Source organism: Punica granatum, chromosome 5 (genome assembly GCF_007655135.1).
Source record: "Punica granatum isolate Tunisia-2019 chromosome 5, ASM765513v2, whole genome shotgun sequence".
Lineage (NCBI taxonomy): Eukaryota > Viridiplantae > Streptophyta > Magnoliopsida > Myrtales > Lythraceae > Punica > Punica granatum.
Window position 1 is genome coordinate 27,217,470 of NC_045131.1, and position 15,042 is coordinate 27,232,511.

Sequence of the window (15,042 nt, forward strand, 5' to 3'; positions counted from 1 at the left end):
TCAAGTTCAATGTGTGAGCTGATCCGGAGCATGTAAGTAAAGGACAAATCTAGCTAAAGACGCTAGTGGTTAGCTATCCTCCTTGTAGTCTCGAATATGAAATTTTTATATAAATCATAATGTCAAAGACAAACATTTGTTAGTCTTCTTAAGGTTGAATATGCTTTTGCTTTCCTAATATTTTTATTATTACTTCATGGAATATACTGACAAAAAGAGAAAGTTAGTCTGGAAAGTCAAATTTTTTTATTACAAATAGGGCCTAAACTCTATTACAATAATGAATGAAAAATTCTAAATAATAAATAAAGAGATACGAGTAGTTTTATTAGATATCGAACCTGCGATCTCTAGGTCAATAAGCGAGAGCGTACGCCACAACACTATAAAGTCGATTTGCAAGGCAAGGAAAATTTAATGGCGATGTTGGCTATAAAGGGAGAAAAGAATCTAGGGATGGAGCAACTTTTTATATTCCTATATTCCGAACATTATATTATAGTAAACATTATATTATATATATTATTATAGTAAACATTATTTTTATTATATTATGGTAAACAATTATAGCAAGTCCGTAGGTTGGTTGGGGGAAGTGGCTTATGCTCTCGCCCATCGTTTCCGTTTTTTATTTAATTTTTGTAGTTTTTTTTAAAAAATTTGCCCCTTTTCTTTTGTGTTTTCAAATTTGATATGAAAAATATGCCTCGTAATGTGATTGATGTATTACGCCGAAAGATCTAATTGTAAGGTCGACGCATTACACATTTTTAATGATTTCATATCCGACACTAATAAAATTCTACGGAATTCGGTGTACGCATTGCGCCAAATGATTTGATCGTTAGGTCAAAAAATTAAGCCTTTTTTAGTATTTTCAAATCAAACCTGAATAAGATACCACGTAATGAGGTCGACGGGTTATGCCAAATCGAACTATTTCCAAAAAATACTTTTACTCTAACTTTTATTTAGAAAAATTAGAAGAAATTTTGTATTAGAGGTACGAGATATTAAAATTAAGATGTACATAATATTCTTTTTCAAATTTTAATTTGTAAGTGCAAAATCTTTCCCTCTCCCTTTTTTGTCTAATATTTTTAGTGGTGTAACCTAAATGATTCACTGGATCAAATGACCCATCATTATAGTTGACAAGTTATTACTTAAAAAGTATAATGTCATATTTTATGCTCATATGGTGTACAAGTTTTTCTCGTTTGTTTCGATTACTATAAGATTTGACACCATGCATTTTATTTTATTTTCTCTATCTATTTTAACTTTTTATGAAGACTTAGACATGTATCCTATACTTTTTTTCTATGAATATTCATTCACAAACAAAGACTTTATTAATCTATATTGCATCTTTCTTGAAAAATTATATTAATTAGACACATACTTTTTGAATTACAGGTGATATTTTTTCTTCCTTTTCAATTACAAGTGATACTTTTTCTCCCTTTATCCATATGAGAAGATCCAACGATGAAAATTAATTTCGTTGTTAATTTATTTTCACAAAATGCAAACATTTTCATTTTCTTAAAGTCCATCATGTCTTCATTTACTTAATATTATTTTCAAATCTTATTTGTACATATCTTTTTAAGAGTAAAACTATAAACTTTACATTCAAGAGTCGACCCGTTTAACACATTCAAAACACACTCCATGATATAAAATGAAAAAATGATATCATTTCTGATAATATGATGCCATCTTTCTAAAAAAAATATATTATTTACTATTAATAAAGAATTCATAATTTTTACAAATAAGTAGATTTATTTTTAGTTTCAGTTATATACTATATTAATTATTACGTAAATCATTATGATGAATCAAAAATTGAAAAAAAAAAATTCACAGCCTGTGGCACACCGCGAGGTCGCCTCTAGTTGGATCTAAACTTGATTCTTGTTGTTTTACATATTTTAATGGTGTTGTTAGCAACTTCTTGTTGTTATCTTTGTTGTTCTGGTTTCGTTTGTTTGAATGGAGAGAGGAGTTGTTTTACTTAACATTGGTAATGGTAATTTGTTAGATACTCTTAGCGCATCCAAATAAAAATTGTTGTTTTTTATGTGTTGTGAAGATAAATATATTAAAAAGGAAATACTATCTTAAAATGATGTGACAAAAAATAATCAATATGATTCTTACCATTGGTATTAATTATGGTAATTGTTCATGTGATTAACATTCCATTTATGATTCTAAAAAACAAATCCCATTTGTTTACCAAAAAAAAATCTCATTTATGAGTTTTCTGCATTCTAATTGGTGCTTTGCACATCACATGCAGACGTAGGATTGCCCAAAAAATTTTCAGGATAAGGGGCTAAATATGTTTAATATGTTCCCTTTTTTCCCTCGAAAAATATATTTAATATGTTATCTCTCTTTTATGGGGTTTTTACTTAAAATGACCCATGGTTTGTCCGTTTTGTCAAATCTATCCTATGCTTTTTTTTGTCAAATCTATCTCATGGTTTACTTTTTGTATCAAATCTATCCCGGCGTTATCTTTTCCGTCGACATCTAACGGCCGTGCTGACGTCGCACGTGGAGAGATAGTGGGCCACACTTGCCACGTAGGCGCCACGTCAGCACGGCCGTTAGATGTCGACAGAAAAGATAACGCCGAGATAGATTTGATACAAAAAGTAAACCATGTGATAGATTTGACAAAAAAAGGGCATATGATAGATTTGACAAAACGGGCAAACCATGGGTCATTTTAGGTAAATACCCCCTCTTTTATCTAACTGCTATATATGATGCTCATGGTTGAATTTTTAATTCGAATTTATTTGTGATTGCCCAATTAAGCATCATAATAATCTTTAGTGTTGTAATCTAATACTTGTTTTCACCTATTTACAGTTGTCATATAGATTAAGGCTTTGTGGAAAGATGTGTTTTGAAAAACTTAATTCGTTCTACATATCAGATCAACAATATTTAATGCTTTTAACTGGACAAGAAGTATTTAAGATTTAATACATAGTTCAAACATATAAAGAGATATCAATATTTCAACCATTCTTGGTTTATGCATATTAAATTTTCAATTAGCGCATCACGTGAGACTTTCCTATAAAATCTTCTTTTATGATCGATAATGATATTGGATGACTTTATTCCATTATATCCAAACTTAAAATAATTAATCTTAACCTTTATTAAAGGTCAAATTACATTAAAAAAATCTAAATTTTGTTCAAATTCTCAATTTTAACTTAAATTTTTTCGTAAACTATCACTAGTTTTCATTTCGTCTAAGAAATGATTTGCTATCCAACTCCATTGACATTTTTCATCCATTTGCTTAACTGGAGTTAATGGACAACAATGCGGACTCAGAGCTGCACACGTGCCACCACTTGTCACACTTCATCTCATTAAAAATTTGAGAAAAATTGAAACAAAAACAGAATTTAGAAAATTTTAAAACATTAAAAAAAATACTGATAATTTCTTGTAAATTTATTTAATTTAATTTTTTTCGATTTTCTTTCTGAATTTTAGTTAATTATTTTTTAAATTTTACTGAACTTTATTTTAATTTTTACTATTTGTTTCCAAATTTCTCTGAACTCTCTTTAAGTTGTTAATTTTCTGTTTTTTTTGAAAATTTTGTACTTTTCTGAACTTTAGTTATAATTTTGTTTTAAAATTTTTATGAATTCTAATTAATTTTTAAAATATTTTCTATATGTTTTCCGTTTTGTCTAAATTTTTCTAAATTTTTTTGTATTTTGAATTTCACATAATATTTTCTGAATTTTCTTTATGTTTTTCTGCATTTTCATTAATTTTAAAAATTTTCAATTTGTTTCCAAAATTTTTGAACTTTTTCTTGAATTTTCTATATTTTTTTAATTTTTCTGTAACTTTTAGTATTTTTAAATTTTTGTAATTTTTTTGAAATATTTATGAAGTGGGGCGTGAAGAGTGGTGCCGCCTGTGCCGGTGTGAGTCCAAATTTACATCCGTTAAGTTCGCGTCAATAAGTGGACGGACAATATTATTCACGTTGGACGGCGGGCATTTTTGACACAAAACAAAACTATGTTTTTTTTCAAAAGGAAATTTAGGCAAAGCTTAAGAATTCAAGCAAATTTTGGTTTTTTTTTTTGAAAAAGAAAACCTATACTGAACACCTCAGGTACATCGAACACGATGACAACCAACAAAGGCACCGTACGATTTTTTTTAAAGAATATAGTTTACTTATATAAGAAAACAAAAACATTGGTTAAGCTACTGACGTACTTGATTAACAAATATTATTCATCTGACTTCGAAGCTTTTGGTTGTATAGAGAGGCACGTGGACCTAATACAATGAAATAAAAATTCATCTGACTCGGAGCAAGAATTTCAGGTAAATTTCCCAAGTAAGGCAGCATATACAGAGAATTAATAAGACTTGCATCTAATCTATGTCTGTCTATCTATCTATCTATCTATCTAAATATTACGCAATTCAGTGTACTCCCACAAAAACCTCATGTTCGATCAATGAGGAAGCGTTTTTCATCTGATGCATCAAATATTTTCTAAGATATTTCTGCACAAATAATTTTCTAATTTTGTTCTTAATTAGTATGTGCATACATCTATATAAAATTATAAAAGGAGGAGCAAAGCATATGAATGTGCCACATAGGAAATAATGAGTATATAATTGAGTGATTTTGTGAGAGTCATCACGAATAAAAATGTGCCAAATGTGGTAATGTTATCTTGCCACATTACTTATGAAAGTCGAAAGGATCTAAACTAATGAAAGGTCATAACTCTCTCATGAACATATATATATATATATGTGTGTACATTTGTATGGAACATACAAATTATCCTAAGATTCATACAAGAACGATACCAAAACGAAATAAAAATAAAAACTATCTTAAGAGGAGGAAACAGATTACTGAGAAAAAAGAAGAAGGAAACGATAACTTGGGTGGCTTTGGGTATGTAAGAGAATATATTTGGGTGACCTAGATATTTTTTTAACGTCTTAACATCTTATAATATATAAAATAGATACATTTCAATTGTCTTGGAAAGAGATGGCTTATCCACGATGACAATACAATAATTTAAAGAAAAATATATTCGTATGTAAATTCATATTTTATAATATGTCTAACTAATTACCAATTTAAAAATATTTTTAATTATGTATAGCCCGCACATACGCGGGTCCTTTCATCTAGTTATCTTAAAAGTTGTCTCCCTTTCTTCACAAACGATTTAAGAAAATTGACTTTTCGATGAAAATAAAGAGGCAGAGATGTTAAATTTCTTGATATCCAAACCCATGAGTCTCAATTATGTCTCTCTTTCAATTAAAAATTTGAGCTACAGTACCCGCGCAAACGCTCGGGACTCAGGAATAGTAATTCACAAATTTCTGTTTTGGACTACTAAGTCAGGTAAATTAAATATTCGAGTCAGGCATAGAACATATATATGCACATGACTGGCTTTAATGCTTTCCAGTTCCCTATTCAGACTAAATAATCACTCTTCATTCTATATAACAAAGTGTGTAGTCAGTTTAACACACTCATAATTCCAGTCCTACTCCTGTCCTTTCATTGTTATACCTTCACCATGCCCTACAGAGGACTCAGCAATCGCCATCCTTTGCGTTCAAGTAAATTTTTGGGTTAAATATAAGACGTTCATGGGATTGAGAAAGGGGATGTAAAGCCTCATTTATTAGTTATTAAAAATTTTATTTTAATATATTAATTAGGTTCATAAAACTTTTTTATAATTGAAATAAAAAAGATTGATGGAACTCTTTTATTGGCATAAGCAGGACTTGGAGGCCGTAAACATTTCTTTATGTTTATTTCCTTCTAGCATAAGGAATCCTCGAATTTATCTTTAATTGTTGCTTGAAAAAAGTAGTTGAAAGGGCTTTACTAACTTGGTGGAATAATGACCCCAGCAATTGAGATTTTTTTGTACTGCCCATGATTAGAAAGTTGGAATCAAACAATTGTAAGTGGCCCCATCGTGATTCTTGGACACATTTGATAAATTGATTTACATCTAATCCAGGATACCCCAAGTCGTAAACGCTTTCGATATTTGTTATTCTATATTCGATTTATCCTCATGAACTACTTTTCAATTACAAAAGAGATATTCAGATTTAGTACAACAAATTAAAAGAAAACCTAACTAATAAAGGAAAACGCGTAATTCCATAAGGAATAAAACTTGAAACTTTTTGATTATCAATGAATGTATATGCCATCACACTACATCCCCTTTATCTATCATTAGGAATTACTTCTTGCTTCAACAATTCAAAAGTGAGAGAAAGTTTTTTTACTAATGAATCGATATTTAAAATCATTCCATTATGGATCTTTTTCTCTATCAAAGGATCAGATTTCTAAATTCTCATAAGGTCTTCCTAGGGAAGAGCCTGTTGAATAAAATTTATAGATTCTGTCTTTTCACCGATTCGGACTAAATAACGAGCTAATGAATCTCATTCTTTTTGCCACTGGGTTTCCCAATCTAATTCTTCTTATATACATGATGATGTGATATAAACTGGACATTTTAATGAAAAGAAGATTCCCTCACATGTTCTGATTTTTTTTCAAAGGGATTGCTACGAGAGTGAGGTTAATGCAGTGTTTGGTTATTGTCGGGACATGATCTAAGATGAGATTTAGATAAGATGGATACTGGCTTGTTTGGTTTGCAAATGTGATTTTAAAATCACAATTTTAACCTAATTCTACCAACAACAAAATAAAATAACACATACAAAGTAAAAGAGTGTGCTCCATTTATACCATTTTTTTTCACAACAAAATAAAATAACTCATATAAAGTCAAAGGGTGAGCTCCATTTATACCACTTTTTTTTCAAAATCAAAATCTAATTTTAAAATTATACTTTAAAACCAAATGCAGTAATAAATATATCCAAGGTTTGTCGTTGGAGCTTGGTAAGATATATATGTATATAATATACTTCTATGTACCAATATATAAAATCAAAATTTCGTTTCACTTTTACTTTTCAATATTATCCATGACTCATCTATATATAATTATAAAAGCCGGAACAAAGTGCTGGACAATGCCATGTAGGACATAACTAACTCATGGTTGAGTGGCTCTCAATTTCTCTCCAATCAAAATGTGAAAAATGGCATAGTATTATTAAGTCACATCATCATCATCATGAAACTCTAAAAATTCTTCATTAAGAAAGATGAAAAGTCATCAGATATAGTCTTAACAATAAAAAATTTTAAAACTAATAATATGTTTATACATGTTCTTAGCAAATTCACATGAACAAAGTATAGACTTTCATATCCTATGAACTATGAAAATCTAATTTTTTTGAAAGCATAAAAATATTCAGTTAACTATTTTATAACACATCATCAACCCATTTGAGAACCAAAATTAAGAACTTTAATTGAAATAGGATTAATAAGAAATAAATCATAGCTAAGAGATGAACTCTGTTAATGCAATCATGGACGAATCTTTATTAGTCGTAAATGTTTTAATATCATCTATAAGCGTATGCCACAAGCGGTCAACCATATTTTTAATACTAGCTTGCTCACGGGGCCCTACATCTAGTTACGTCTAATTAATTAAAGTCACTAAAGTTAAAACAATTAGCAATTTTAATTTACTATGTATATTATAATGGAAATATAACACTACACAATACAAAATTTTACCTATTTTCTCACTTCAGCACAAATTCAAATAATTTCACCATACTACAAGAAATGTTTTTTCACCGCGCAACACGCCGTCAGTATTTTGTTAAAAAATGGACAGAATGCTGACGTTGCAAATTTTTAAGATAATTTTGTAGATATGAAAGCTTGAGGGACTTAGAACCAATTAAGTAAAATTACAAAAAATTAAAAGGAAAAAAAAGTGGGGAAGCGTTCAGGTCGAGATCAGAGGAAGGGGTGAATGCACAGAGCTGTGACTTTGATCCAGGTACCAGCGGGGTTGTCCCGACAGCACCCCTACCTCCCCTCTTCCTCCTTTTTTTATTTTCTTTTAATTTTATTAATTGATTTTAAGTTCCTCAAGTTTTCATCTTTACAAAATTACCCCTGAAAAGTCGTCATGCCAGCATTTCGTACATCTTTTGATGGAATGCCAAGGGCGTGCTGTGCAGTGAATTTTTTTTTCGTGCTATATCGTGAAATTGTTTGAATTTGAGCTACAGTATGAAAATCGGTAGAATTCCATATTGTGTGGTGTTATTTTCCCTATTATAATTCATAAAATTATTTAATGTCTCGTGCGTATCAAGGGTGCACAACTAACAAAAGCACAAATAATTTTGAATGCAAGTTACATTACAAGAAAACTCGAAATTTTTTAGGGTAAATTTGATGTTGGAAGAAGATCTTGAAGCACTGCTAAGATGGATTCTCAGAGGTGCAATCGAATCTCCGATTGGAACTTATCACTATACTAGAATTCGATCAAAGATAAAACTAATCACCACTGGGAATATGACTCAAGAAATAAAGATCAAGGGTTTAATCACTTTTGGAGCACCAAAAGGTAAAGAAAAAAGAGGAAAATTCATCCAAAATCAGATAATATATTTTTCATTAGAGTTAAGTGCAGTTTACCCTCTCACCTATGAAGTGAGTTTGGGTTTACCATCTCACCTTCGAATTTTTGCGAAAGACCCCTGACCTTACCTTAATATAACCCTCAACCAAATTCCTGTCAAAAGGGGCACATGCCACTCACATATCAATTGATAAACGGTAAAAAAGTCACACTTTAATTATCAAAATATCTGAAATAAGAAAAAATAATAATTAGGGCATGAAACTACTCTCCAATTTTTTCTTCCCCCCCGGACAACACTGTAGACTCAGTAGAGCATGGTTAATAAACCTTGAGGGCACTGTGGACTCAGTAAATGGAAGGCTTCCCCCTCACTATATTTGAGCTCCAGACAGTGCTACAGATGACGATCTCCCAAGCAATAGTTACAATGTTGAACTTAAAAGACCTGTCAAGGAGCCGATTGGTTGTACCCAAGGAACTTTGGGTGCCCTTCCAGATATTATTAGGATAATAAAAGTGTGATATTTTTACCCTTCATTGATTGGCATGCGAGTGGCGTATGCCACTTTTAAGAGGACACCTTGTTTATTTCAAGGTAAGGTCGGAGGATACTTTGTGAAAATTTTAAGCTGAGAGGCAAATCCAAGTTCACCTTAGGCGACAAAGTGTATTTAACTCTTTTCATTACTTGGAAGGTCACTACCAATAATTGTGGACTGAATTTAATGGCCTAAGTCCCTAGATCACATTGAAACTAATATTTCAATCTTAATTAATTAAAATCTAACAACTTTCAAAGATAATTAGAACTGTATATTTCTTATGCAACGACCTCTTATTTATTGCAATTCTTGATTTTTGCTTAATTACCATCAGAATTCTCAACAGGCTGCGCTTCTTCATTTGGGCTACATGGCACAGATCATTGTTTTCATCAAGTATGGATCAGCTTGTTCGACCTAATGATGGCTCAGACCAGCCCTATTTCCCCGTCTTTGGACCTATGTTGTTGTTTGCACCATTATTTTTGAATTTGGATTTTTTTTTCTTTTTTTACAATTGCCTAGTAGATAGTCCAATTAGGAATGGCAACGGGTATGGTTTTCAATTAGAAACATCACACGGTACAGTGTGGGTATCATGATGTTTTGATTTCCTCGTACCTTGATTTATTCACACTGCATTTCATAAAATGGAGAATATGTCAATTAACCTTTCATTTCATGTAGAGGTAATTTTTTTCTTTAATCTTCCGTAAATGTCATGCTAAATGCATGATATTTTATGTTTCAAAAAACAATAATCGACCGACACATATTGATAGGCACAAGTCTCTTATCTAGATATAACTTGGATCCAACGCTTTTCCGTTCCATTAAAAAAAAAAGAAACAAACTTACACTTTCTTCGTTTGAATGATTTGGTCCGATAGGTGGAATTTCAAGCGTTCTAGCACGCTCCATTGGACCATCCGTAATTCGTGCAGTTCTAATGAACCATGTCATCACAAATTCGACAAATGAAAAGTTTTCTTGTATCACCTGAAATGGAGAGTCTCTCTTGTCTTGTATAGAGCTGCCACAACACCCAAATATATGTTAATAAAATAGCAAGTAATTTATGAATTATTATCATTATGATATGTGGTTATTAATAGTTACGAGTATTTAACGATTTTCTATTCAAATCTAATCGATATTCTTGAGTATATATAAATACACTAAATTTTTTATATATAATATCATTTAATACAATTAAAATTGTTGTATATGGGTGGCGAGTAGGGTGGGTTTTCCCACCCTCTCCACCCATCCCACTTTTTTTATTTAATATATTTTGGATACTTATTGAATTTAAGTATGTAAATATTGTTTTCAGCATGTATCACTTGATATCAGAAGTCCATTAAATATTATTAATCTAGAATCGAGTGAGGTCGATACATTAAGGGATAAAACATCTCTCGATCGTGAATTTTTTCCATTCACAAGACTTGCGCTCAATGCATTCTCTAAAGATAACAAGCACCGACTCCCGTAAACCTAACCCACGTTGATAAAAAGTTCCACCATGCAACTTCCATTCAGTTCCTTACACAGCAGGAGGTCTTGGTGCTCTGGGATTCATGTAGGCTGCAAACCATTGAGTAGTTCCAACACAACACCTTGAATGGTTTCCCTTGTGACAGGGGCTGTGCGAGAAGTCCTCATTGCGGGTATGATATGAGGGAGTGTAAATGCAATTCCACATGGATAGGGCCTCATTGTAGGTCTCACAAGAGGGAGTCAGAATGGAATTCCACCTCTAGGGTTCAATTGTAACCCTGTAGCAACTTGCTCTTCATGATGAGCTGCTTCTTGCATTTTCTGAAGCTGTTTAACCTCCTCCGAAGTAGCTTGTTCTGGCACATTTACTTTCAGGAGCTCAAAGTAAAAGTGCCCTTTTTCTTACGGGCTCTTCCATATCAGTAAATATATAAACCAACATTGTTGCATCATCATCATTATCTAGAGGTTCAATAGCGACCTTAAAATCAGTAAAGATAGGATTTTTAAAAAAGCAACCGGTGTGTTTGCTTTGATATTTCTGCCCAAGCATCCTTTCAACTCCTTATGCAGTGAATTTATCAACGTTCCAATTTTTCTTCACTTCAATAACACCACCATCATATCTCAATATGGGGTCCCTAACAACCTCCCACCATGATGCATAATCACATCCAATGTAAAAAAAAAAAATTGTCCAAATTGCCATACACATCACAAAAAAAGCAAAGATAAGTAAAACCCCAAAATCTGAGCAGAGCACCCTCACAAATCACAAATTACACATGCGGAGAGATACTAAAACTACAACAGAGTGGTTTTAGCTAGACGGAAAGTTGCTGCAGCTTTCAAAAACTGTAGGGCAAGTGTATTTAGGCTACGGTTTCGTAAACCGCTATCTAAAAGAAATGATGGCCATCCGCTATGATTGCCAATTCTCTCGAGACCATCGCCAATAAGACGATGTCTAAGAATATCATAAGATGGATGTATCTTCTCGATATGTCAAATTATCAACACAATTATATCGATTGATTCAAGCGGTTTGACACTTATTTTGCTTAAACAAGATCTTAGGTTTGAGTCTTTGTGAATGCAGAAAATTCACGTTGGGAAAGTTTTTCCCCCTTAATGGGCTTATATGGCTTAACTTAATTAGTTGGGGTCTAGTTGAGCTTCTGGATACTAGGATTTACGCAATAACTAATAGTGTGGTTTTGATAGACACAAGTCTCTTATCTAAATATAGCTTGAATCTTACGCTCTTTCATTCCATATATAAAAAAAAGCAAAAAAGTAAACTTACGCTCTTTTTGTTTGACTGATTTGGTCCCAATAGGCGGAATTTCAAGCCTTGTAGCATACTCTGGGTCCATCTATAGCTCGTGCAATTCTAATGAACCACATCTCACAAATTCGACAAATGAAAAGATTTCTTGTATCACCTGTAATGGAGAGTCTCTCTTGTCCTGTATCACCTGTAATGTTAAAAAAAAAGCAAATAATTTATGAATTATCATCAAGATATGTGGTTATTAATAGTTATGAGTATTTAACAATTTCCTTTTCAAACTTAAACAATATTCTTGAGTATAAATACAGTAAGAATATATATATTGTCAAGGTTAGAAGCGGCCAGTTTCTTTTGGATAAATGATTATTAAGTAATCCTTTTTGTGTGATATTGACATAGACACCTCGAATTTGCTTGTTTCATCTTAAATAAGTTCGACGCGGACATAAGACGCCTCACATGTGACCATGGTTTTCAAAATAGTGATTCGAATTGTAGAATCGTACGATTCTACGATTCCAAGAGGGGCATACGATTCCGAGTCGAGTGGTTGAGTCGGAAATTCTGGAATCGCATGTGAATTGGGAGTTGAATTGTGGAATCGCGGAATCGGGCCGATTCTGCGATTCCGGATTCAGGTCAAACTCGGGCGATGCCCAGGCCTGATTCGGGTGAAACCAAAGCCTTATTCGGGCGAAGCCTAAGCCTGAACCCGACAACTTTTTTTTCCCTTCCTTTTCCCTTTCTTCTCCACTCTCCAACACTACCTTTCTCCCCGACATGTCTGTGCCCTAAGCAAACCTAACCCCGTCTCCGATTTCTCCTGTCTCCGATGATCTGTCCTATCGCGATTCACCATTTCTTTTTGTTTTCTTCTTGTTTTGCAAGTGAGTCCATAGTTTCGAGTCTCCGACGAGCTTGAAGCTCCGTGACCGTGAGTCCGTGGTTCCGGCTCTTCCGAGTTCGATTTCCGCTTCAGCAGTTGCTTGCTCTGCGCGGCTGCGCCTCTGCCTCTGCCCAGTGCCCGAGCTTCGACCCCCGTCACCGATTCACCGCCCAACAACATCACCTTCCTCGACGGCTCGACCTACCCGACAATCTACGGCCTCCTCACACCAATGAGATTCTCCTCGACAAGGTGGCCCAACTCTCATTATTCTTGCAAAATTAAATAAACAGTGTGTGAATTCTTGCACTTTCTTGGTCGGAAGACCAAATTGATTTATGAATCAATTTGGTAACACTTAACAAGTGAACTTGTATCAAATTCGGAAGACCAAAATTGTGCTAAACTGTTGATGAAAATTACTGTTGTGTTCTATGTAATTGTGCTGATGAAATTGCGTCGTATCTAATAATGTTGATGTAATTGTACTGAAATTGTGGTAATTTTTTTTCCCGCATTGTGCTGTAATTTCTTATTGAGTTTTTGTTAAATTTGTTGAGTGAGTGATTATTGAGTTTGGGTTGAACATAGATGGTTTCTGCAAGTGGATCTAGGAGTGCGTCGGCTAGTAATACCGGGGCAATAGTCAAATCTAGGAAAAATACAACTGGAGTTAGAGATAATCTGGCATGGGCACACGGTTATGAAGTTCTAGGAGAAAGGCTGAAGATTAAATGTAAATATTATGATAAGGTAGTTTCTGGAGGTCCCTATAGGTTGAAGCATCACTTGGGATGTACCAAGATTAATGTGATACCTTGTCCAGCTGTTCCTGATGATGTTAAGAATAATATGCGCACTATTTATATGCGTTTAGAGGATCTTTAAGTGAAACAAAAACAAGCTAGTAGTTGTGGCTTAGAAGGTGATGATGTTGTAGATGTTGATAATGATGATGAAGATGCAGGGGTTGGTACAAAGAGAAAGGGAAATGAAACAGCTGAAATTTCTAGTTTCTTTAAGAAGAGAAATTTGAACATTCAAAGCAAGCAAAAACAACCAACAATTAATCAGATGATGATGAAAGATTTGAGAGAGGATGTTTGCATGCAGATTGCTTGTTTTTTCTATACAAGTGCAATTTCATTTAATTGTGTCAAGAAACTTGAGTTTGAGAAGATGTGTCATTTGATTGGGAAGCATGGTATTGGATTGAAACCGCCATCTTATCATGAGATTAGTGATAAATATTTGAGAAAAGAGGTTGATAATACTATGTCATTGCTTGAGGAGCATAAAGCTATGTGGAGAAAGTCGTGGTGTTCTATAATGTCAAATGGTTGGACTGATAAGAAGAAGAGATACATATGCAATTTCCTAGTTGTCAACACCCCATTTTGGTTCATCAGTCCAGGCAATGCCACTCAACAGCGATCTAGGCTATGACTTGAGCATCGATACAGAAGAATGCTCAACAGAGCAGCAAATTGCTATTAATTCTCAATTCAATAGAGATAGGCAGATGATTCAAGCACATCACAGAATAACATACAGAATCATCCAATGGCATACGGAGCAAATAGAGAGCCTTAACAACATCTAAACCGGCATTTTCAAAATACAACACGTACAGTGCTATTTTCTACTGGTTCGCTCGACCATCAGAAAATAGCCAATATTGGACTCCAAAAATCCCTTGTGATCCCAAACATATGAAAAGTGTCTTCGAACGTATTTCGGAGTTCATCTGTTCTATACAGAGCAACTTTCAGAATACAGACAACTTTTTAGTGGGAGTCCAAAAATGTCGGTTCACCTGAGAAAAGTTAATACTCGATGTTAGATACAGTCATGTGTAACAATTATGCAGAGCATGATCATTGCTTCAAACTATCTTTCAGAAGTCATATAGACTTCTCTAATGACTCCCAAATGACAGAACATCGGCAAACCAAGCTAGCCATGCATTGTCCAGAAAATTGCAACGGACATATGCAATTGTGCAAATCAGATAGCAATATCTCTTTCAGTTTCTCGAGTGACCTCCGAAGAGCAGAAAAGTCCGTTTTCAACGGAAATTCATCAACGAAGGTCCTTTTCGTGGAAACTTGACGCCGGATGGTTGGCAAACCCAGTGCTACTCATCTCATCGCTCAACGTGAAATCCTCAGACCGAATTTGACAACCCATCTAGAC